The following is a 22,805-nucleotide window of genomic DNA, read 5'->3' as shown; positions in this document are numbered from 1 at the left end:
CTTGGGTGATTTTCAGAGAACACATTATCCCTTGTTACTGACAAGGTTGGAGACCCCTGTTGTAAAGACACACTGAGTGTTTTGCAAGGTATGGAAGGCCGCATGGATTTGTGCTTGCTGGGGCCAATGTTTGTTTTAGTATCAGGTAAATCAACAATAAAAACAGGTGCAGCAGACCGTAAAACAGGCCCAAAAAACAGTCAAAAAACAACTCCCCTACTGACTTGTCAGACCAGCCCAGTGAGCACTGTCTGATTGCCAGGGGTGTAGCTCGGTCAATAAGATTTGGGAGGGGGGGGGGGGGTGGAGGGTGAATTTTTGAGAGCTTCAGATTTTTCAATAATCACGCTGGTATATTTTGTAAAAATATATGAAAAGCAGGACATGAGAGGGGTGGGCTTAAGGGTCAGTGCGAAGAGAGAGGAGGGGGTATCGTTAGGGGCATTAAAAACACAACATTTTTTAAACTAAACAACACTTTTAAGGCCTTTAAAACAGAGCAGAGCGTGCTGGGTGGGTGTGATTTTGTGAGTGTAGGCATGCAAAAATCCCAGGCAAAATTCGACAGACCCTTCTCCGTACCCAACTGAAAACACTTGTAATCAACTACTACAACAGAATAAATGTTTTAGGAGGGTGTAACGCCCCAAATCGCCCCTATCCCCCCTCCCCCCCCCCAATGCTACACCCCTGCTGATTGCCCTCTAGGCCAGCCTGATTCCAGCTGAGCCTCCGGGCTGACTTGCCTTCCTCGGCGCGTTGTGTGTTCCGCAGACCAGGGCATTATTACCTTGTCCACTGTGCTTACAGTGTATTACATAATGAGATGACTGAAGGGTTGCAGTAATGTAAATAGCATGTTTATATGGCCTTCAGCACAGCAGTGAAATATGTTTCTATAATACATGAATGGCACTCATTTCATTAAAGAAAAAGGCTGGGTCACTACAACTAGAATTTAAATCTCTGACTCGAGAAGTCTGCACGTGGATCGTCCTGGGCGCATTACCCACTGATGTGCTTCACCCTGTAGTGTTTGACGTGCGCGAGGCGTTCTAGCCTTCCGCGCTGTGGAACCGCGCTAGCGCTGACGTGTTACGTCAGACGCTAGCGATATATAATAAAGAGGCGTGGCCTCGGCTAGTTAGTCGGAGCCGCGTGTACAACCATCTAATACCGGCTCCCGTGTTCTTATTTAGCGCGAGCGCGCTGCAATGCTAATGAGGCAATAACAAATGTTACACTGGCGACGAGGGGTCAAGTGAGCCCTGCTGTGCTATGTTGGCACTCCACTGTGTCTCTGGTGCCCTCTCCGGGTGCCTCATCCTGGGCGTGCTGCGTCCCTCATGGTGTCTCGGTGGAGCCTGCTGGGAGGCCTGGTGAAGTCAACTGCAAGTGCCAGGGGGGCCTCTTCCACGGATCCGCTGTGTGCGCCCTGGAGCCCCTATCCACGCTTTGGAAGGGATATGTCTCGCCCAGGTGCTGCCGCGCAAGCCCCCGCGAGGAGTCTGCAGAACACAGTGCCCTCCTCCGATCCAGGCTCATGCCAGGTGTGATCGCCGTGGCCCAGAAGCGCCGGAGAGTCCCGCAGACGACGTCCGGAAGTAGGCGCGCCCCGATTGGTGAAGCAGCGCGAGGGAGGTCCCCGACCAACGCTCAGGGGAGTACAGGCCACGTGGCGTCGACGCAGAGGAGAGGTAGCTAGCGCCCACCGCGTGCTGCGCACGTGCCAAGATGGCGTCGATTCCCGCCATTGAGCCGTTTGTCGTGGATGGCGCCCCGGCGTCCCTGGCCCCGCGATGGAAGGATTGGACGGATCGCCTGCAATTCTACTTCGAAGGGGCGGGCACCGCAAGGGAAAGACGCAGAGCACTGCTGCTCCACCTGGGAGGTAAAGACATCCACCGCATCTACAAAACGCTCGTGGAAGCCACGCCGAAGACGTACCACACACTGCTGAACGCGCTCAACGCCCATTTCGAGCCCATGGCAAACAGAGACTACGAGAGATTCATCTTCCGTCAAGCCAAGCAAGAGGCGGACGAGTCCCTGGATGCATTCCATGGCAGGCTGAAGGAGCTAGCCAGCACGTGTGGGTTCCGGGATGAGCAAGAGGAAATCCGAGGGCAAATCATACAGGGGTGCTATTCGTCCAAACTTCGCGTCACCGTCCTGCAGGAAGAAGGAAAGCCCCTGGCGGACATCCTCACCCTCGGACGGTCAAAGGAGTTGTCGCAGGCGAGAGCCTCGCACATGGAGGCAGCCCTACATCGCCCTGTGAAGACGGAGCAAGTGCAAGTGGCGGAAGCGGTGAACGTCGTGCGGCCTAAAGGGAGGCAACCCGGAGGGAAACGGCAGCCGGAGGCCAAGAAAAAAGACTGTGGGTACTGTGGCGGCCAACCACACCGCATGCAAGACTGTCCGGCCAGAGGGAAAAGGTGCGGCGCCTGCGGGTGGATGAACCACTTTGCGGCGGTATGCCGGTCCACCAAAGCCAAGAAGGAGGCAGCCCATGCGGTACGCGAAGAGGCAGACAGCGAAGACATGGACGACGACAATGACGAATACCCGGTCCACTACGTGTTTGCAATCCACCAACCACAGAAGAAGAAGCGCAGACTTCCGAAATGTCGCATACTAGTCCAACAGCAGGAAGTAAAGGCGACGATCGACACTGGGGCATCCATCGAGCTGATGGCTGCCAACGTCTACCACCAACTGCGGGCCAAACCCCCGCTAAAAGGGGCGAAGATTAGAGTGTTCGCATATGGCCAGAAGACGCCCATCCCCCTCATTGGATGCTTCCAAACAGAGATATGTCATGGCGAGAGGAGCATCAACACCACCGTCTATGTCACGGAAGAGGGCAGCGGGATGCTACTTAGCGGGCAATCGGCCGAAGAATTAAGACTGATCTCGTTCGCCATGGCAGTCCTGGAGGAAGAACTGGACACCATTCTGGAAGAATTCGGGGAAGTCTTCAACGGCATTGGGTGCCTGAAAGGGAAGGAAGTATCCCTACACATCGACCCGTCGGTCCAGCCAGTGGTGTTGAGGCACCGGCGGATTGCCTTCCACCTGCGGCAGAAGGTCGAAGAGGAGCTGGAGGCCCTGGAGAAACAAGGCATCATCGAAAAGGTCAGTGGGCCAACCCCGTGGGTATCCCCGATCGTCATCGCCAGGAAGCCGAAGCAGCCAGGACAAGTCCGCATCTGTGTGGACATGCGCCTCCCCAACGCCGCAGTCAAAAGAGAGCGACACCTGACGCCCACCATTGACGACATCTTGGGAGAGCTGAACGGGGCCCGGTGGTTTTCAAAGATGGATCTACGGTCCGGCTACCACCAACTACCACTTCATCCGGACTCGAGGTACATCACCACATTTTCCACCCACGTGGGCCTCAGACGGTATCGGCGCCTAAACTTCGGCATCTCAAGTGCCGCCGAGGTCTTCCAAAACACCATCAGAGAGGTGCTCAGTGGGCTCCCTGGCGTACTCAACGTGAGCGACGACCTGCTCATATATGCATCAACCATAGAGGAACACCACCAGAGGTTGAGAGGGGTTCTCAAGAGGATCCAGGAATCAGGTTTGACCCTGCATCGGGAGAAGTGTCAGTTCCTGCAGAACAAGATCAGCTTCTTTGGGTATACTTTCTCGGACCAAGGGGTGGCTCCAGACCCAGACAAGGTGAAGGATGTCCAAGATGCCCCAGCTCCGACGAACATCTCGGAGGCCCGGAGTTTCCTGGGCATGGTCAATTTCTGCGGCCGCTTCATCCCGGACCTCTCCAACCTCACCAAACCCCTTAGAGAGCTGACCAAGTCGTCCACCACGTGGCAGTGGGGCCTGGAACAGGAGCAGGCATTCCAAGCGACGAAGGCGGCCCTGTCTGCGGACACCACCCTCGCATACTTCGACCCGGCAAAGCCAACCAACGTGGCGGTCGACGCGAGCCCGTTCGGGCTGGGAGCGGTCCTGACGCAACTACAGGACAATGAGGAGTGGGCCCCCATCGCCTACGCCAGCCGGTCCCTGACAGAGACAGAGCAGCGGTACTCGCAAATCGAGCGAGAAGCAATCGCCATCCACTGGGCATGCCGATACTTTCACGTCTACGTGTATGGACATCATTTCACAGTGACAACCGATCACAAGCCACTCATTCCACTATTCCAGGGGTCATCCTCGAAACCGCCGCCCCGGATTGAAAAATGGATACTCCAACTCCAAGGGTACGACTACCGGGTGGAGTATAAACCGGGGGCCACTAACCCGGCGGACTATCTGTCACGACACCCCCGGAAGGCAACGACGGAGGAGAAGGAGGAGGCCGAGGACACAGAGGAGTACGTCCGGTACGTGACAGAGCGGTCACGACCCCTCCCAATGAGCCTGGCCGCAATCATAGAGGCCTCGGAAGGTGACGAGTGCGTGAGAGCCACAGCCGAGGCTGTCAGATCGGGGGATTGGAGGACAATCCAAGCCTCGCTCAGCAGACGAACACCCCAAGCCAAGCTGGCACTGGAATCGTTCTTGAAAGTGAGAAGCGAGCTGTCTGTGGACGCCCAGGGATGTCTTCTGCGAGGTCCGAGGCTGGTCATGCCGGCCAGCCTCGCTCAACAGGCGGTAGACCTCGCCCACAGGGGACATCAAGGAGTGGTAAAGACAAAGGGCCGGCTCCGAGCCAAAGTATGGTTCCCAGGTATGGATGCGATGGTGGAACAGACGGTGAGAACCTGCACGTGGTGCCAAGCCGCAGGAGAGCCGGAACGCCCTCACCCGGTGGCGACCGAAGACAATCCTCAGAGACCGTGGGAGTGCGTGAGTGCCGACTTCGGACATCTCCCCGATGGACGGCACGCGTTAGTCATTATCGATGATTTCACCAAATACCCAGAGGTCGAAATCGTGGGGAGCCAGACAGCCACTGAAGTGATCGCGAAGTTCGAAAAAACCATCGCCACTCATGGCATATTCGGGGTGGTCAAGACCGACAATGGACCGCCTTTCCAAGGACAGGAATTCGCTGAGTATCTCAAGGGGTGGGGGATCCATCACCGCAAAATAACACCCCGGTGGCCCCAAGCCAATGGAGAGGTGGAGAGGTTCATGAGGACTCTCAACAAAACCATTCGCATCGCCATGGCTGACGGATCTCCACTGGAGAGAGCGATCTACAGCTTCCTGCGGGAATACCGGTTGACCCCCCATGTCACGACCGAGGCAGCGCCAGGACCAGCCACCATGGGGAGAGTCGTGAGTGACACGATCCCACACCACCCTACGTGGGTTCCGGCGCAAGCCACCAGCGAGAAGACCTTAGCCAATCGGATGCGCTCGAATGACCGCGCCAGCCGGCGAAGGGGAGCCAAGGAGTCCACGATACAACAACAAGATCGAGTGTACGTGAGGGACCGCTACCCAGGCAGCAAGTTCAGACTTCCTTTTGAACCCCAACCCTGGATTGTCACCCGCCGAACGGGCACGATGGTGACAGCTCAAAGAGGTGCTGAAACGGTCACGCGAGATGTGTCCTTCTTCAAAAAAGTCCACCCAGGAACACCCTCCCGTCCCGGGGCCGAGCCTGAGGGGCCGGATCCCGACCAACCGGGCGAAGATCAGGAGGTGGAGGACGGCCGGAGCGAGGAGAGTGGCTCCCAGTTCATCCCCGCCACCCCGGGGGGTAACTCGCCTGGCAGCTCCCCAGTCCGGGTAGAGCCGAACACCCCGAGGCGTGGAACCCCCGAGGTGGCCCCTTCCAGAGGCGGCCTATCCCGCTACAACCTAAGGAAGAACCCGGCACCCTCATCCCAGCTGGCGGACTATATGGTGTAACCTGTAAGGACTGGCAGACTGGTAATAGATGCATCGTTTGGTTTTATATTTTGCTTAAAGTTTTATAAAGGTTGGAAGGAGTGTAGTGTTTGACGTGCGCGAGGCGTTCTAGCCTTCCGCGCTGTGGAACCGCGCTAGCGCTGACGTGTTACGTCAGACGCTAGCGATATATAATAAAGAGGCGTGGCCTCGGCTAGTTAGTCGGAGCCGCGTGTACAACCATCTAATACCGGCTCCCGTGTTCTTATTTAGCGCGAGCGCGCTGCAATGCTAATGAGGCAATAACAAATGTTACACACCCATCGCCTTTTATTTTTCCTTCATCTCCATTTTCGGCGTCAGCCCTTCCGGCCCCACTTCCGGCTGGAGCTGTCCCGGCTCAGGCCCACAGCTGTCATTATCTGAGTTCCCGCTGCTGCCTGCTCGTCCAGGCAGACGCCTGCCCAGGTACCCTGTCTGCAGCCGGCTGATAGCAAGGGAACAGTCACGAAGGTCGGCGAAGCATCTCAACGCCAATACGCGGCTTATGTGCCAGCTGCTCCTGCCAGCCCTGGCAGCTCCGGATATCCACTGTGACAGAGGAATCCCCTGTAAATACCGCGCGTTGTGTGGGGGAGGGGGCGAGTCAACGCCTCGGGCTGCAGACGTCACCGCATGGACTGGCAGAACACTTCGACAGTTTTCACTCAGATTCGCGCCACTCACTCTCGTGCCACCGCCATGAGCTTTAAAGCCCCCTCACACTGGCACGGCTCCTGTGGCATCGAGACTACGTTCTATGAAGGTCTAGGCCTCATTCCTACAGCCTTGTTCGGTTTATGTTCGAATAACCAATTTACGAGCCCTACACAGTCTGACTTAAGGTTCGTCCGCCAACCAACTGCTGTCTCGGAGAATTGCCACCTTATTTCACCGTATCACCTCTCTAGCCCTCGCTGCTGGGCTTCTCGGCGCTTAGTCCCCGTCCCACGACCACCACTGACGTTGTCCGCACACACTGTCCTTCCCCCACTCACATCTAAGTTGCAGAGTGAGCTACCTACGAACACGCTCCTCTTGTCATTTATACTTCTGTTTAAAAAAAGAAAAACGTGAATTCAGTCACGCCTTAAAAAGTTCCTTCAAAAACACCCTGTGGGATGGGTCGCAAACCTTGACCCCACTGCCTTCTTTCACAGTAATTCTATCCCAAGGTAAACGTCTTCTTGCCTTCATTTGTATAGCGCCTTGATCAAAAGCGCTGTAAGAAATACCCTGGCTATTAAAATACATTGATGAACACTGTCTCCAGACCTGCGAGCCATTATGACTAGCAATTCACTGCCTCAGCCAGCCACCATTCTCGGAAATCGGTCGCCTTGAAAATCACGCCTTTCCCTGCTCCCCTACCCTCCAGTAAGGCCTCGTATCACTTCCTGCCCTTTCAGTTCAGCATTTAGTTAGGGTGCTAGGCTGCTCCTGTCCTTCCGTGGGCCTGGCTGGGGTGCATTAAAGGTGCTATGGAGTAGCAGGGCACAGCATAACACAGCATAACACAGCGTAGTACAGCATATTACAGGCTAACAGTAGACAATACAGTATTACACACAACAGATGAAATACCAGACACCATATAACACAGCAGTGTACTTCAGGGTGCCCTGTCCCTTATACGGTTAATAAATATGTATTTGTAACATATTTATGTAGCACAGTAAATCATATATTTAAATTTCATAAATATATCAAATCGAACTGTATTCTTGGCAGTATTCTTTTATCTCATTTTTAAACCTTGTACACTTCTTTGTAAGTTATCTTAGAAAAAAACATAAAACAGAAGGTTACATAACATAGCATGATGTAGCAATACACATCTTAATAAGAAATGCCAACATATAACCTACTACATCAAAACATGATGTAATGTAACATAGAGCAGCACAGCACAACATAACCACACCAGGTGACATGCTGATAACACAAGAGCACATGTCAACATGTAAAATAAGTTTTCATACAGTACATAACACAACTCAAACTTTTAATAACACATAATATATCAACACATAACACAGCACGTGACAACAAACAGCCGAACGTATCAAACGTCAGTAGGGAACAACACATCAACTATTATAGCGTACGAACACTTAGCACACAAAAACCTGGAAACACTTCATGACGAAGCAATGTAAAACATACCCTTTCATAAGAACTTTTCATAGCCATTCATAACATATCCCATGCCTTCCAGTCGCTTTGCATCACTCCACGTCACTTCATATATCATCTCATACATTAATGCAACATTATATCACATGACTCAACGGAAATATCGACACGCGACAGGATATAAAACAAAGCAAGAGCGATCCCAAAGTAATGACGTGTCACATCACCGCACACACATCACCACGCACCGTACTTCAGTGCTTCACAGATCGCAGCTCATGCCGTTGTGCCAGAGGCTGCAGGTGAGGTCTGCCGCTTCTGGCTCTGTGCTGGAGCTCTCTACCCCCATAACCATTAAACCACATCTCTTCCTCTCACGCATTGAGCTTGTCACGCACACGTCACATGCCAGCCCGCAGTCAGGGTCACACCACCTGCACGCGCAGAGCGGCAGCTGAGACTCGCAGGAGACACCTCTCGAGGCATCTGACAACAGAAGTTTTCTCTTTGTGAGGGAGTGAGTGCGCGCAGTGCCAGGGCTTGTCGCGGATTGTGCCGCCGGACTGGTAGGGATGCTGACAGTAACCTTGGAAGTCCCTCGCAGTCTCTGTGACCCTGGCTGCTCCGGTACCGCAGATGGCAGGGAGACTGATGTCCCTTAGCGCTCCCTGCGCGAGAGCTGCTCAGTTAGGACGTCTTTCTCTGGAGCTATCCGTTCAGCACCCCCCATACTGAGATGTCCGCTCAGGCTGTGGAGCCGACCGTTCAGTTCAGGCGCTACTCCGCCGGAGCTGTCCGTTCAGCACCACTCCTCTGACCCCGACACTCCTTCCCACCCTCCCCCAGGAGCAGGCCCTTGAGATTCCCCGTGTTCGGGAGCTCTCAGTCCAGAAAGCGCTGGTCTCCAGCTGTCGACTCAGCATCCGAGGCCCTGGAGCAGTCCTTTCAGCACCACGTGCTAGTGGAAGAGCAGCCCTCGGCGTCCCTTGGTACAAGTCGGTCTGCTGAGAACCCTCCGGTCCTTGGCAGACCCTGCTCTGGAACCGTAAGCGCAACCACCCCTGCTTTTAAACTCTTGTCTCAGGACTTACTTATTCGGATGTTAGCATCTCAGGCTCTGTAACGGTCCCCTCAACACCGCCAGTACCGAGGCTCTCCACTCGCGACCCTTGGCCGCATCGTCTGCTTGCAATCCTCTGAACTCTAGAATTCACCAACCATTTCTCTGCAACTGTCCACTTTTCACTTCTTGTTCTGTATCTCTCCGGTCAGTACAATCTGTCCCGGGGCTGTCTGTCAGCAGCCTCTGCTCTGGAGCTGTCCACTCAGCAGCCGCGGTTAAGGTGATGTGTGTTTAGATCCCTGCTCTACCGCTACCTACTCCCAACCCCCTACTCTGGAGCTGCCTGCTTCGAACTCCTGTCCCGGAGCTGTCTGCCCGTACTATAGACCTCTGCTATGCATCCCCTAGAACTGTCTGCTTAGCGCCATTTATTGTTCCTCGCAGACATCCGCGAATCCGCCGAAGCGACAGCCAGGACGGTCATTCTCACACCTGGCGGCCAAAGCTTGGAACGACCTTCCAATGCACCTCAGGATCGCTCCGGGAATTCAGGAAGGGATCCGAGATCTGACTGTTCCAATGAATAGATCACCAGGAAGCAGTTAGCAACTCCAACGCCTTGAGAACTGGAACTTGCAGTGCAACAGCCCCACCCCTCTAGAGCTGTCCTCCCAGCTCTCCTAATTTGGATCCCATCACTTCCTTCACTGAATAAATCTTCCCAGCATCCCTTCATTTGGAGCTTAACACTTTCTGCTTTAGAACTGTCCGAATCCGAGCAACATCTCATTTTCTAGAACTGCACGTTCAGCATGTCGGCTCTGGAGCTTTTCACATCTTTTCGGAGTCTGTACCTTCAACACCCCACGTTCTGGGATGGTCCATTCAACACCACCTGCTTTCGAACTAGGCACCTCCTGCTCTGGAGCTGTTCCTTTAGGGCCACCTGTTCTGGAATTGTCCTGAGCATCCTCTGTTCTGGATTCAACAGCCCCTGCGAGATATTTCAGGACATCCTACTCTGGGCGAATTGCCCTTGCTCTGACGCCGTCTCTGCTTCTTGTGCTCAGCACTGCCTGCTCTCGAGCTGGGACGGTTCTGGAGCTGTCCGTTCAGCACCCCTGCCTTGGTGCTAATTGGCCTCTTGCTGTAGGGTTAACTCTGTTCTGGAGCTGTCCGTTCAGCATCCCTGTCCTATAGCTTTCCTGACACCCCCGTGCGTTGAGTTGTCCCGCCAGCTCTGCCCTGGAGATCTATTGTCCGCTCCCCCTGCTCTAATACTCAGCACCCCAGCTCTAGAAAGAGCACCCGGCTATAAGGTGTCCTCTGAGCATCCATTGCTCCGAAGCTGTCATTTCATCTCCCACTGTCTTGCAAAGCCCCCCTGCCGCCCTAGCTCGGAATCTGCTCGACCATCACCCCTTATTCTGGAGCTGCCCAGAGTCCGCGCCCTTTTCTAGCGCTCAGCACTTTCAGTTCTGATCTTCCCTGTAAGCGCCCCTGCTCTTGGTTTGTCATCGGCAGAGGACACCTCCAGCCCTTCGAGTGCCGCGAGAGGACGTCCTCCCGGCTGCCGCCCTGCTCGGCACATCCTGGGGTACCAGCAATCGCTGCGTCAGCCAAGCACCGGCTCCTAAAACTGCCGGCGCACTCCTTCCAATTACTGACGGCGCGATCTGATTGGAGCAGGCAGAGGCAGCATCCCCAGCTCCCCTCTCCCCCACCTTTAAATCCCAGCACGCATCTCCCTGGCTCTCCCTCGAGCTGAGCCCCTCCCTCTTCCCACAGACCACCCTCTCTCTTAGAACCCTTTTTATCTCCATGCATTCTCTTCTTCTCTCCATCGCTCTCTTCTCACTATCTCTTTGTATTCCTCCATCTCGCTGTCTCTTAATTTGCCTCTTTCTCTTTATATCTCTGTACTGCCTACCTCCTGTCTCTCAGGTGTCTCTTTCTCTACCTCTCTTTGTGTAAACTCCTCCCCTCCCAAACTATTCCCTCTCCCCTTTCTCTCTCCCGAGCATCGCTTCAATTCTTTTCTCTTCCATATGTTTTCTGCTCTTTCCTTTCCTCCTTTCTCCCACCCCAGCCTTTCCCACTCTCCCTTGTTATCAGTGTTGTCTCTCTATTAGTGTTCATTCTGCCCATGTTCTCACTCTGTCAGTGTAGTTTCGGTCAGTGTTCTCTCTCTGTCAGTGTTCTTTCACTGTCACTGTTCTCACGTTGTCAGTGATCTTGCTCTGTCAGTGTTCTCCCTCTGTCAGTGTTCTCCCTCTGTCAGTGTTCTCGCTCTGTTAGTATTTATTCTGTTAGTGTTCTCACTCTGTCAGTGTAGTTTCTGTCAGTGTAGTTTCTGTCAGTGTAGTTTCTGTCAGTGTAGTTTCTGTCAGTGTTCTCTCTGTCAGTGTTCTCTCTGTCAGTGTTCTCTCTCTGTCAATGTTCTTTCTCTGTCAGTGTTCTTTCTCTCTCTGTCAGTGTTCTCGCTCTGTTAGTATTTATTCTGTCAGTGTTCTCTCTCTGTCAGTGTTCTCTCTCTATCAGTGTTCTCTCTCTATCAGTGTTCTCTCTCTGTCTGTCAGTGTTCTTTCTTGCTCTGTCAGTGGTCTCCCTCTGTCAGTGGTCTCCCTCTGTCAGTGGTCTCCCTCTGTCAGTGTTCTCGCTGTTAGTATTTATTCTGTTAGTGTTCTCACTCTGTAAGTGTAGTTTCTGTCACTGTTCTCTCGCTGTCACTGTTCTCTCACTGTCACTGTTCACTCGCTGTCACTGTTCTCTCACTGTCACTGTTCACTCGCTGTCACTGTTCACTCGCTGTGTCAGTTTTCTCTCGCTGTCATTGTTCTCTCGCTGTGTCAGTGTTCTCTCTATATCAGTATTCTCACACTGTCAGTGTTCATGCTCTGTCAGTGTCTCTCTCTGTCCGTGTTCTCGCTGTTAGTGTTCTCACACTGTTCTCTCTGTCATTTCTCTCTCCATCTGTGTTCTCATTCTGTCTGTGGTCTCTCTTTGTCTGTGGTCTCTCTTTGTCTGTGGTCTCTCTTTGTCTGTGGTCTCTCTCTGTCTGTGGTCTCTTTCTGTCTGTGGTCTCTCTTTTTCAGCGTTCTCACTCTGGCAGTGTTCTCTCACTGTTGCTGTTCTCTCGCTGACAGTGATCTTGCTCTGTCAGTGTTCTCTCTCGGTATTCTCACTCTGTCAGTGGCCTCCTTCTGTCAGTGTTCTTGCTCTGTCAGTGGTCTCTCTGACAGTGTTCTCTGTCAGTGTACTCTCTCTGTTCTCCCTCTGTTCTCTCTCTGTCAATGTTCTTGCTCTGTCAGTGTCCTCTTTCTGTCAGTGTTCCTGCTCTGTCAGTGGTCACTCTGTCAGTCTTCTCTCGCTTTCAGTGTACTCTCTCTGTGCTCACTCTGTTCTCTCTGTCAGTGTTCTCGCTCTGGCAGTGTTCTCGCTCTGGCAGTGTTCTCGCTCTGGCAGTGTTCTCGCTCTGGCAGTGTTCTCAGTCTGGCAGTGTTCTCTCTCTCTGGCAGTGTTCTTGTCCTGTCAGTGGTCTCACTCAGGCAGTGTTCTCACTCAGGCAGTGTTCTCTGTCAGTGTACTCTCTCTGTTCTCCCTCTGTTCTGTCTCTGTCAGAGTTGTCACTTTTTCAGTTTTCTGTTTCTGTAATTGCTCTCGCTATGTCAGTGGTCTCGCTCTGGCAGTGTTCTCAGTCATTATTCTCTTGCTGTCAGTGTTATATCTCTGTTCCCCCTCTGTTCTCTCTCTGTCGGTGTTCTTGCTTTTTTGGTATTCTCTTCCTGTCAGTGTTCTCTCTCTGTCAGTGGCCTCGCTCTGTCAGTGTTGTCTCTCTTTGTCAGTGTTCTCTCTTTGTCAGTGTTGTGTCTCTGTCAGTGTTCTCTCGCAGTTAGTGTTCTTTCTCAATCCGTATTCTTGCTCTTTCAGTGTTCTCTTTCTGTCAGTGTTCTTGTAATGTCAGTATTATCTCTCTGTCCGTGTTCTATCCCCCCAGGGTGAGGAGTGAGAATGCTTAGGTGCATAAAGTTTATGCATGGTGTAAATGTAAGTATGAGGTGTGAATAGGGGGAATACCCCACTTGTTTGACCTCCAAACGATTAGGTAATCCATAGGGATCCTTCAAATACTTGTCCTGAGAAAGCCTCAGTGTCTTCTAGGAAGGCTGAAACATGTAGACTGAGAGGAAGGATACTTGGGTAATTAGATCACATCTCAAAAGACGCCGCAGGAGTACTTCCGCGTTGACGCCATGTATCATACGTTGTCAGGTGGCGTAATTAGTAGGGAGGATCATCACGGACCTCCTCCGCCCGCTGAGAAGTGGAAAATCGAGTGATTCATACCACACATAAGGGGGTCGCATGAATATAACCGTAAGACCAAAAGGACATTTTAAATTTCGAATATTGTCCCTATTATAATCATTAGAGGAATGTGGGACGAAGCAAACACAAACTGAGCAAGGCTGAAATAGCGGACATTCTATATCAAGGATTGAACAAAACAGACATCATAATTGAGAAATGCCTATTATTTGGCTTGAGAAAGATGGTTATATAGAGAGAATCCATCGAAACGCGTCAACGCATTTGAGAGCACAATCAAAGGGATCGCCACAGTTTTGGAGATAGAAGTGTGGCAGATATATCACAAACTGTGTTGTGAAATTGATGGTCCAATTTGATGTGCAATACATGACAAAGTGCATTGTCTTTTATGTTGTTTTTTCTGTTATGCGGGCTCATAACAGTTTGTCATTATTTGTATAACAATTTATACTTTTTCTGTTATATTGTGAATTTGTTTTTAAGAGCCCAATTGAGGGTCTCAAATGGGATATGTTTTTAACGTGATATGATGCATGCTTTTTATATAATAAGTGTAGAAAAACTCCAAGGTGTATATGTGTAATTAAACATTGTGATATTGCGAAATAGAATCATTCAAGTGTTGTTGTTGTTAAGGGATTGTTATTGTATACTTGTTAAGAGTACTCCATTCCCTTGAGCTTCCCAAGGGGTCTCTCTCAGTTTCATATATATGTAATTAGATCACATACAGTATCCACATTTGTTTTTAACACTGTCAAGGTATTATTGTGATGCTAAAGTTTGTTGCAGGTAGGCATCAGGTAGCCTTTTAACTATTTGTTGTTAAGGTCCCTTGAAATATCTAAGTTTGCCCTGAAAGAGATCAGGTTGCAGCCCATGGTGGAAGTATTAGACTTCATCATAAAAACGGTATGAGGAGGCATGCTGTCAGGATTTGCCCAAGGGTGAGAGTTTTAAAGTAAAACTCACTCACATGCTGGTATCGCCTAGACAGACTGGACTCATAGGAGACCCTTGCTTTTGACTTATATACAGTAATTTCAGGGAAGTTTTTGATCCAAACTGTTCTTCTCTCTCCCTCCCTTTGATTATTTACTGTGTTCTCTCTCTGCCAGTGGTTTCTCTCTGTTCGCCCTCTGTCAGTGTTCTCACTCTGTCAGTGTTTTCTCTCTGTCAGTCTTCTCTCTCTCTGTCAGTGTTCCCTCTCTGTCAGTCTTCGCCCTTTGTCAGTGTTCTCGCATTGTTATTGTTCTCACCCTGTCAAGGTTATTTCTCTGTCAGTGCTCTCTCACTGTGGTCTCTCTCTGTCAGTGTTCTATCTCTTTTAGTGCTCTATCTCTGTTAGTGTTCTATCTCATGTCAGTGTTCTCTCTGTAATTGTTCTCACTCTGTCAGTGTTCTCTTGCTGTTGGTGTTCTCTGTCAGTGTTCTCTCTCTGTCAGTGTTCTCGCTCTTTCAGTGTTTTCTTTCTGTTAGTGTTCTCACTGTCAATGTTCTCTCTCTCTCTGTCAGTGAGCTTGCTTTGTCAGTGTTATCACATTACTAGTGTTCTCACTCAGTCAAGGTTCCCCTCTGTCTTTATTCTCTCTCTGTTAGTGTTCTTGCTCTGTCTTTATTCTCTCTCTATCAGTGTTTTTGCTCTGTCAGTGTTCTTGCTCTGTTAGTGTTCTCTCTGTCAGCGCTCTGTCTGTCAGTGTTATCGATAAATCAGTATTCGCTCTCTGTCAATGTTCTCACTCTGTCAGTGTTATCTCTTCGTCAGTGTTCGCGCTCTGTTAGTGTTCTTGCACTGTTGTCTCTCTCTAAGTGATCTCTCTGTCAGTGTGCTCTCTCTGTTCTCTCTCTTTCAGTGTAATCTCTCTGTCAGTGTTCTTGCTCTGTTAGTATTCTCACACTGTTTTCTCTCTGTCAGTGTGCTCTCTCTGTACTCTCTCTGTCAGTGTAATCTCTCTGTCAGTGTAATCTCTCTGCCAGTATTCTTGCTCTGTTCTCTTGCTGTCAGTGTTCTAACTCTGTCACTGTTTTCTCACTGTCCATGTTCTATATCTGTTAGTGGTCTCTTACCATCAGTGTTCTCTCTATTTACTGTTCATGTTTTGATAGTGTTGTCTAACTGTTCTCTTTCTGTCAAGTTCTCGATCTGTCAGTGTACATTCTCTCTGTTCTATCTCTGTCAGTATTATCTATGTCATTGTTATGTCTTTGTCATTGTAGTCTCTGCCAGTGTTATCTCTCTATCATTGTTCTCTTTCTGTCAGTGTTCAATCTCTTTCATTGTTCTTACTCCGTTAGTGTTCATGTACTATTGACTCTCTGTAACTGTTCTCTCTCTGTCAGTGTACTCTCTCTGTTCTCTCTCTGTCAATGTTCTTTCTCTGTTTATCTTCCCTCTCTATCAGTGTTCTCACTCTGTCAGTGTTCTCTCTCTGTCAGTATTCGCACTCGGGTAGTGTTCATTCGCTGTCAGTGTTCTCACTCTGTTAGTCTTCTCTCGCTGTCAGTGTTCTCACTCTGTTAATGTTCTCTCTCTATCTGTGATCTCTCTCTCTGTCAGTGTTCTCTCTCTCAGTGGTCTCTCTCTTCTCTCTCTGTCAGTGTTCTCTCTCTGTCAGTTCTCTCTCTTTCAGTGTTCTCCTACTGTCAGTTTTCTCAGGGTGTCAGTGTTCTGTCAGTGTTCTCGCTCTGTTATTGTTTTCTGTCTGTGTTCTCTCCCTGACAGTGTTCTTTCGCAGTCCGTTTTCTCTCTCTGCCAGTGTTCTCCCTCTCTGTCAGTGCTCTCCCTCTCTGTCAGTGCTCTCTCTCTCTGTCAGTGTTCTCCCTTTGTCATTGTTCTCACATTATTAGTATTCTCACTCTGTCAAGTTTCTCTCTCTGTCCGTGCTCTCTTTCTGTCAGAGGTCACTCTCTGTTCGCTCTCTGTCAGTGTTCTCGCTCTGTTAGTGTTCCCTCGTTGTCCGTTCTCGCAATCTGTCAGTGTTTTCTTTCTGTCAGAGTTCTCGCTTTGTAAGTTTTCTCTGTCAGTCTTCTTTCTCTATCAGTCTTCTCCTTCTGTCAGTGTTCTCCTTCTGTCAGTGTTCTCCATCTGTAAATCTTCTCATTTGGTCAGTCTTCTTCTGTCAGTGTTCACTCTCTGTCAGTGTTCTGTCTGTCAGTGTTCTCCCTCTGTTAGCATTCTCTGTCAGTGTTATCACTCTGTGTATCCATTAAGACTGAGAAATAACAAAGAAGTGAATCACTGTGTTTTAAAAGAACCCTCACTCACCAACCTAGTTGGTGACATGCTTCATCATCGGGTTCCCACCGGAGTGCCTCTCCGGTGTGCTGCGACGCCTGATTTACAGTGGAGCTGGGTTTGGTGGAGACAGTGCAAATTGTGAAAGTGCAGATTAAAAAGGTGTCACAATTTTATCCAAAAATAACTTTAATAGTGGAAAACTGGACACAGTTAAAAGGGGTGAGGTGGACGTATAAGCTCAGGTGACTATTGGATCGGCTTCGTCCTAATCCAAGTGAGAGTGGTCTTTAAATTGTTACACTTTAGACGTCACAAAATGGCGGAATTATTAGTGAGAGCTCATTTTATGCAAGGTTACGCAAATGTGGGTGTCGCGCATCTATGATGTCATATTATACGCGTCAGATCAGGTGTTTCTTATCTAGACTGTTCAAACTCGGTACTTAAGCAGCGGAATAGTACCATGAAAGCTGTCGGCGATTCGGGATGGGAGCAGAAAACGCTTATCAAGGTATTTCAATGGGAATTAGTATTTTAATTTCCAGAACGCGTTCTTGACAGGGGGCGAAGCGATGTTTTAAGATGCAATAATGTGCATTTTTATTTCCAGATAGTTGTTTGGATCAATAGCCATATTGGTTGTATGGGTTGGTGAGTTTGGTGGGTCAAAGTGTTTATGACATCAGAGATACATTGGGTTGTTTGTATACTTTATAGTATCATATCATTTTAGTTATAACTTAATAGATCCTCTAGTGCCTATATAAGGTGCACTGAATGATCACAGATCTTCTGTAGAAGCTTTAGAGATTAATCTGTTAAACCTATGTCAAATCTGAGTTTTGGTTTTAGACTTTCTTCTTTTTTTCTTTCTCCTTTTCTTCAATTAATTTTCACCGTTTTTCTTTATTTAAAATTCACTATACGAGTCGACGTTTTGAGCCTTATAGGTCTTGATTAAAATGTATATATACATGACGCCGATCAGATTACAGAACATCAATGAAGTTCGCGGTCAATTTATTTATATATTTACATATTCCCTATTAGGTGTCTGACTAATACTTCGTTGACAATAGACCGAGCATCTATTCATGATGTATATGATAATACTCCTCACAATTTGAATTGAAGCAACAGTACAGGTGAGACCCCAGCTAATCCTAACAAACAAAAGCGCCCCCTTTTTGTTGATTATTATATCATCCAAGAGTTGCAGTTTGTAATTTCTGAGTTTATCTAAATTGGAAGCTTTTTTAGTTTTCCTTGCGAAATATATGCTAACCATGTGGAGTGCTTTATGATTTATGCAAATGTTGTTTATACGCATTGTATCTCTATCACTTTTAAATAAAAGTGACTCATTATTTGCCATAATTTATTTTAGATTCTCAGTAAGAATCTTTGCAATTCACCACCCCAATGGATCCTCGTATCTCTATTTTCAACTACTGGTCCTTTAGATTTATCTAAGCCCTCAGCGATCAATTTGGGTGAGCCAACTCATTGTATTCATCCTTAATTATCCTCCCCCTTCTTCTCAAACACCACGCCAACAAGCTTGGGTTGTTCTAATCGGTTTTTCTTGTCTCAAATATTCTTCTAGAATACCTTCTGAATTTTTGGATAGTTCCTTTATCAAGTGGAATATACTGCTCATTTCGTATCCTTCACTCTCGGAATATTAAGCTTGTAATTAACTTGCTGTCACTTTGAGGTAAGATAATGGCTTGTACATTATGAGTTTCAGCTTTGGTTAATAAATTTAGAATTGAATCATTGTCTTGAGTTTCTAAAGAAATTGTTATTATGCTGTTCGGACTTAGTATATTGATGGATGACCATTACATATTATAGGAATTTTTTTTTTTTCTCTACTATATTTTTGTGAAATCGGTATTTATAAAATGTAGGAGAATGTGTAGAAGAACGTAATGAATCTATATGGTTTTAGGGTATCTTCTTGTATATATCAACTCTATTTTTGTATAAAATGAATGATGTTAAAAACAAAAAATCAGACAAAAAACTGTTTTTAATGTTTGTAAATATATGTGTGCGTCCGTCAGTTTTAATGATTGTATTATATATATTTCTTCTTTATTTTTGTTGCAGCCCTGAAGAAGTTCCGTTAAAATTTTTTTGTCTTTAAGGAACGAAACGCGTTGGCTGCGGTTGTGTATCTATTTAAAATAAACATTAAACAAAGAAACAAAGAAACACTTTTGGACTTCTTTTCTATGTTCAGTTCACCTCCATTCATTGTGAATTGTTTGTCAGAATTTCTCTTTTTCTGAGGCACCACTAGGTGAATGGTGCTGGAGTCTCTGTGCACTAACAGCCGGATAAGGCAATAGCATTACTAGAAGTGAAGTGCTACCATTTAAGTCCGTCACCTTTGTTAGTTTTGAGAGTGGTCAACATGTTTCTGCTTCTAGAGATATTATGTGAAGCATTCGTCAGGACCTTTTATGGACTACCACGGCGGTATGCGCTCGCTAAGGCGCACCCTAACCTGTAGTGTCTAGAAGCGCTTCAATTTACGGTTTAAATGTGGCCTTCAGGATTTCGACTCGAGTCCTCATGAGGGATGAAGGAGGTGTCCCGCGGGAGTAAGACTTTGATGTAAGTGTCACTACAAGTCTCGCCCCCCCCCACCAGGACTCATGTTGTGATGTGCAATTTCACTTCACAGATCAAAAAAGCTTTCAGAAATCCTGAAATCTGTCAGTGTTCAATCTCTGTCAGTGTTCACCCTGAGAGTGTTCTCCCTCTTCAGTGTTGTCTCTCTGTCAGTGTTCCCTCTCTGTCAGTTTTCTCTTGCTTTGTCAGTGGCCTTACTTTGTCTGTGTCTTTGCTTTGTCAGTGTTCTCTCTCTGGCAGTGTTCTCTCTGTGTCAGTGTTTTTGTTCTGTCATATTCTCTCTCTGGCAGTATTATCTCTCTGTCATTGTCCTCTCACTTTCGGTGTTTTCTTTGTGTCCGTGTTCTCTCTCTGTCACTGTTCTCTCTTTGTCAGTATTATATCTCTGTCATGTTCTCTCTCTGTCAGTATTACCCCTCTGTCCTCTCAGTGTAGGGGTTCTTTCTCTGTCAGTGTTCTCTCTCTTTCAGTGTTATCTCTCTGTCAATGTACTCTCTCTGTTCAATCTCTGTCAGTGTTCTCTTTGGGGGTGAGTGGTTGAAAAGTTTCAGCATTCCGTCCATCATCTTGTTGTGTTTGCTACGTTTGCCCTAAGTGGTAGAGGGTATGGCCAGACGTGGGTCCCTTGCTTGCTGTGCCACTAGCTTCAAGCTAGCCTGGCTGATATGGGGTGATACCCCGAAACTGGTCCCTGTATACTTGTTTCCAGTCCAAGGAAGGCCTGGCAGTTTGGGCTGGACTGTTTCACGAGGAGCAGGGTCAAGACTGATTTGCATATGGCTGGGTCCAAACTGGGTGGCATAGGTTGCAAAAGAACGATGGACTAAACCAAGATCTCTTGACTGGGGGTGAGTGGTTGAAAAGTTTCAGCACTCCATCAATCATCTTGTTGAGTCTGCTATGTTCGCCCTAAGTGGCTGAGGGTATGCCCAGATGTGGGTCCCTTGCTCCCTGTGCCACTGGATTCAAGATAGCCTGTTGATATGGGGAGATAACCCGAAATTGGTCCCAGGATGCTTATTTCCATTCCCGGGAGGACCTGGCCTGGCAGGTTGGGCTGGACTGGATGATGGATTAAGCCCAGATCTCTTGACTGAGGGTGAATGGTTTAAAAGTTTCAGCACTCTGTCCATCTTTTTTTTTTTCTTTTCTTTTTTTTAAATATATTTTTTTTATCGAGATCCAATAAATTGTGATAAAAATACATTGATTCATAATATACGTACATCGGCAATAAATACACCTACAGAATACAATTCATATCAAAATTCATCGAAGATCAAGAAAAAACAACAATTACATAAAACTCCACTTAAGATAAATATTAAGAATACACCTAGGCTACTTCCTTTCCAATTATGCTGTTGAAAGTGCGTGAAGTGATAAGTGTGCAAAGAACCAGTAAGATATGACTCAGTCTACTAGACTGCCCCCTCCCCCCCCCCCCCCCCCCCCGGCTTCGACCACGAATCACCCCCCAAAGTTGATCAAATTTCTTAATACCCTTGTTAGGCATTGCGTATAGCCATTCATTATTTCTAACATGCTCCATTTTTCGTAGACATTCCCCCATTGTGGGGATCAGCTGTGTCCACCACTTTTGAAGTAAAAGGTATCTGGCCACTGCTAAGTATAATAATTTTACCAACTTATTGGTTAGACAGGGAGCTGGATCATACCCCAAAATATTTCACCAAGTACTCGGAGTTAGCTTAAGCAGCCATTTGTTCTCCAAATACTGAAATATTTAATTCCAAAATTCCTGAATAAGAGGATACAGGCCAATTACATGCACCCAGTTTGCAGCAGTCCCTAATGTAAATCTAAAGCAGTGACCTCGCAAGTTAGGATTAACTTGTGCAAGAAATTGTGGGGTTCAATATAAAAGCAATTTACTAAAAAATAACATACAATGCCAATTTGCTCCTCTCAAGACACTAAAACTTAGCCTGGCAGTTTGGGTTGGACTGTTGCCACGAGGAGCAGGGTCAAGACTGATTTGCATATGGTTGGGTCCAAACTGGGGTGGCATAGTGAGCAAAAGAACGATAGATTAAACCCAGATCTCTTGACTGGGAGTGAGTGGTTGAAAAGATTCAGTACTCCACCCATCATCTTGTTTTGTTTGCAGTGTTTTCACTCAGTTATTGTTCTCTCTCCATCGTTGTCCTTGCTCTGTCAGTTGTCTCTCTCTGTCAGTGGTCTCTCTGTCAGTGTTCTTTGTCAATCAGTGATCTCTCTCTGTCAGTGTTCTCGCTCTGTCAATATTGTCACTCTGTCAGAGTTGGCACTCTGTCAGTGTTCTCTCGCAGTCAGTGCACTCTCTCTGTTCTCCGTCTGTGTTCTTGCCCTTTCCATGTTCTCTGGCTGTCATTCTTCACCCGATGTCAGTGTTCCCTCTCTGTCAGTTTTCTCTTACTGTCACTGCCCTTGCTTTGTCAGTGTCTTCGCTTTGTCGGTGTCTTCGCTTTGTCGGTGTCTTCGCTTTGTCGGTGTCTTCGCTTTGTCGGTGTCTTCGCTTTGTCGCTGTCTTCGCTTTGTCGCTGTCTTCGCTTTGTCGCTGTCTTCGCTTTGTCGCTGTCTTCGCTTTGTCGCTGTCTTCGCTTTGTCGCTGTCTTCGCTTTGTCGGTGTCCTTGCTTTGTCGGTGTTCTCTCTCTGGCAGTGTTCTTTCTGTGTCAGTAATTTTGCTCTGTCATGTTCTCTCTCTGTCAGTATTATCTTTCTGTCAGGGTTCTCACTGTGTCAGTGTTCTCTCTCTGTCAGTCTTCTCCTTCTGTCAGTCTTCTCCCTCTGTCAGTGTTCTCCTCTGTCATTGTTTTCTCGGTGTCAGTGTTTTTGCTCTGTCTTTGTTCTCTCTCTGTCAGTGTTCTCGCTCTGTTAGTGTTCTCTGTCAGTGTTCTCCTTCGGTCAGTGTTCTCTCTCTAACAGTGTTCTCCCTCTGTCAGTGTTCTCTCTCTCTGTGTTCTTGCTTAATTAGTATTTTTGCTCTGTCAGTGTTCAATCTCTGTGCGTGTTCTCCCTGGGTGAGTGTTTTCTCTGTTTCAGTGTTCTCACTCTGTCAGTAATATTGCTTTTTCAGTGTCCTCGCTTTCTCAGTGTTCTCTGTGTGTCCGGTTTTTCGCTCTCTCTTGTTCTCTCTCTGTTAGTGTTATCTTTCTGTCGTTGTCCTCTCTCTGTCAGTGTTCGCTTTGTGTCCGTGGTCTCTCTCTCTGCCACTGTTCTCTCTTTGTCAGTATTATCTCTCTGTAATATTCTCTCTCTGTTAGTGTTCTCACTCTATCAGTTTTCTCTTTCTGCCAGTGCTCTTTTTCTCTCACTCTTTCTAAGTATGATCTCTCTGTCATGTTCTCTCTCTGTTAGTATTATCTCTCTGTTGTCTCTGTCAGTGTTCTTGCTCTGTCAGTGTGCTCTCTGTGTCAGTGTTGTCTCTCTGTAATGCTCCCTCTCTGTCAGTATTGTCTGTCTGCCATTGATCTCTCTCCCAGTGCTGTCTCTCTTTCATTGTTCTTTCTCTGTCACTGGTCTCTCTCTCA

At 48.1% G+C, this 22,805-nt stretch overlaps 1 protein-coding gene and 1 long non-coding RNA gene across 2 annotated transcripts in view; one reads left to right on the top strand and one right to left on the bottom strand.

Annotated features, from left to right (window-relative positions):
- The window catches only part of ZDHHC22 (zDHHC palmitoyltransferase 22), a 69,631-nt gene extending 58,946 nt beyond the window's left edge, over positions 1-10,685 (bottom strand). The window contains exon 1 of the mRNA XM_085628065.1: positions 9,087-10,685. The gene's annotated coding sequence lies outside the window, so the exon portion shown is untranslated. The remainder of the gene's footprint in view (positions 1-9,086) is intronic.
- The window catches only part of LOC146799219 (uncharacterized), a 171,546-nt gene extending 153,784 nt beyond the window's left edge, over positions 1-17,762 (top strand). Inside the window, exon 3 of the long non-coding RNA XR_014969248.1 lies at positions 17,679-17,762. This is a non-coding gene — a long non-coding RNA (uncharacterized LOC146799219). The remainder of the gene's footprint in view (positions 1-17,678) is intronic.
- Positions 17,763-22,805: the final 5,043 nt, after the last annotated feature.

Source organism: Triturus cristatus, chromosome 9 (assembly GCF_964204655.1).
Source record: "Triturus cristatus chromosome 9, aTriCri1.1, whole genome shotgun sequence".
NCBI lineage: Eukaryota > Metazoa > Chordata > Amphibia > Caudata > Salamandridae > Triturus > Triturus cristatus.
Note: the sequence above shows the minus strand (reverse complement) of the source record. Positions and strands in the feature narration are given on the sequence as shown.